General features: G+C 41.7%; 1 non-coding gene across 1 annotated transcript; it reads left to right on the top strand.

Moving 5' to 3' along the window:
• Positions 1-2,776: 2,776 nt before the first annotated feature.
• On the top strand, positions 2,777-2,879 carry LOC145765786 (U6 spliceosomal RNA). Its single transcript, XR_014288658.1, has one exon. It is a non-coding gene; the product is annotated as a U6 spliceosomal RNA (small nuclear RNA).

The following is a 2,879-nucleotide window of genomic DNA, read 5'->3' as shown; positions in this document are numbered from 1 at the left end:
TTTAAGCTGAGTAGCCTGTCGTGACAAATAATACGGACTCTGCAAATTGCTCCGATCTGTACGTTTGACCCAAGTTTGCAACACATGAAGTATTTTAGTCATTGCACGTGTTGCGTCATATCACGAGTTAAATCACAGAGTGGTCAAATCATTCTTCCGCGTCGTTTGAATAGAGAAGCTAAGTGGATCACATGGGTGTGTAGATTGTTTTCCGCTTAACCGCTCTGCTGTTTATGTATCCCTGGTATATTTTAGCCATTAAGCCGCCGCAAAAAAAGCAAAAATTCCGCGCCTCAGCTTATGTGTCTGTAATCATTCACGTAGATGTGTTGATGAGATATCTGAAGAGATTAAAGTTAATCAGAAAGACTCGAGGTTGACTTTTTGCAAAACACTCTTGATTCGTTATTTCAACCGAAACTAGAGCAAATTCTTGATATAAAAAAGGGAGCTTAGCCTACTTGCTTTGCATAAATCGTATGCTTTGAATAAAAAGTAGCCTACCATGTTCACTGAAAGTATATGCTGTGACAATGTATCTGCGCATGCTTAAAAAAATAAATTTTAGCTATTGTGCTTAGTTCGGGTGATTAGGCTACTTGAAAGCATTAGTAAAATTTCCAGGCCTAGTTGTAGGCTACCGGTAGCCTACGTATTGTTTAAGAAAGTGTTTTTTAAGTTGAAATCCAGAAATTTCTTGCCAGATTCATTTTCGTCTGTTGATCAAGAAAAGACTGTGTTTTGAAGCGTTTTGTCCTTGAAAATTAGCCAGTTCCGATAGCACAGTAACATTCGTTTATCCATCGCTAGTGGTTTAACCACTGTTTCTCTTCTACTACACCAGGGGTCACCAACCTTTTTTGCATGCGGGCCACTTTGGCACTAAGGAGAGCTGTGGCGGGCCGCACTAATAAAATTTTAGGTAGGTTGACTCTTAGCCTATGCTAGAAAAGAACGCACTTCCTACCCAGTATCCAGCGTTACATGTCGTTCATATTTATGTTAGAATACCGCAGCAACAAAATTAATCGAACAACGCTACTGCCAGACCAACCCAGCCAGCAAGCCCATATGGGCCCCATATACTATTTTAATGGGCTTGTGGGCATGTGGGTTTTATGTGGGTTTTTTTGTTTTTGCCATATGCGCCCAATATGGGCTTTCTTGCAGAATGTGTTGTTAAATGACAAGGGGGAATATAAAACTTCCAATCTTCAAATGCGTGATCATATAAATGCATTTTAAGAAATTTAGCCACATAAAATTATTGATTATGGGCTAAGCATGAAATATTGATGGGCTTCCCACTTTGTTTATGGGCAGACCATGGGCTGCCCACTTTGTTTATGGGCAGACCATGGGCTGCCCACATTTTTTATGGGCAGAACATGGGCAGCCCACATTTTTTATGGGCAGATCATGGGCTACCCACATTTTTCATGGGCTGCCCACATTTTTTATGGGCAGACCATGGGCTACCCACATTTTTCATGGGCAGGCCATGGGCTGCCCACATTTTTTATGCGCAGACCATGGACTGCCCACATTTTTTATGGGCAGACCATGGGCTACCCACACAATGATTCAAAGGTTTGTGGGCAACCCATACTAATATGATATACACCTCGATCAGCATTTGTCTAGACTTTGAGATTTTTTAGTTGTCTTAAACGACTTTTGTTGATCTTTTAAACAAACACAAAATGAAATTGAACAAGCAAAATTACTGGAGGCACCTTGCTATGCATTGCGCAAAGCTCACTGCTTGCAGTTGGAGCACTTTGGCAAGGTTAGCAGTAGTACTATTTTTTGTGCTTACGTACCACAAATAGGAAAATGTCACATGGAGTTATATACCTACTCGTGCGTTGTTGATCAAAAAATAAAACAGTTCATCATGTGCACTGTCTGCAGTTGACGCTCTTGGCTTACGCCGATTGAGCACTTTACTGGGGGCACCTTGCTATGCATTGCGCAAAGTTCACTGCTTGCAGTTTGGCACTTTGGCATCTGTCTGCAGTTATATACCTGATATACATATGGGCAGCCTGTATTAGATTTATGGGTTACATATGGGCAGCCCATATTAGATTTGTGGTTTGAGTGTGAGCAACCCACATGAAACCCATAAATGAATATGGGCAGCCTATATGGGGGCAATGTGATGCCCGCGGACACAATGTGTATGGGCCCCATATGGGCATCTCACATGGGGCCCGTACATCAGCCCATATGGGTCCCCATGTGGGGCCCATATAGGCTTGCTGGCTGGGAAGCTCCTTTTACAACACTTTTGACTTTTCAACAATGCTTAATAAACGAGGCCACTTATTGTTTTGCGCACTTATAGCGAGGCGAGCGGTTTCATCAGAATCTTCATCGCCAAGCAAGAGTGGTGTTGTCACTTCGCTTCACAAAAGATATCTTGCAATTAACAATTTCAGTAAACAAGGAAATGTTTGACACATCGCAATATAGGCAACAATAGTGACCGGCAAACATATCAGCGAAAAATTGGCTCCATTAACAAGGAGAAAGAAACCAGGCACCATGAAACAAACGCTTGTGGAAATCACCGAAAAATCGTAATTCTATCGTAATTCATGAACAGTCTTCCCTCTAAAATAGCAATGAGTTGGTTTTTCATCCTTTTTGTGGGAGTCTATAAAACCGTCTTTCTGTTATTAGCCTATAGACAACTGTCACTTGCGATGCTTATCAGCGTGGCAAGAATTTGTTGAACAACATTTTGCAGTAGCCTACGTATTTGCTTCGGCAGTACATGCTTCGGCAATACTAAAATTGGAACGATACAGAGAAGATTAGCATGGTCCCTGCGCAAGGATGACACGCAAAATTGTGAAGCGTTCCATATTTCT

The sequence above is a fragment of the Aplidium turbinatum genome, chromosome 2 (assembly GCF_918807975.1).
Source record: "Aplidium turbinatum chromosome 2, kaAplTurb1.1, whole genome shotgun sequence".
Taxonomy (NCBI): domain Eukaryota; kingdom Metazoa; phylum Chordata; class Ascidiacea; order Aplousobranchia; family Polyclinidae; genus Aplidium; species Aplidium turbinatum.
This window is presented reverse-complemented; position numbering and strand designations above follow the sequence as displayed.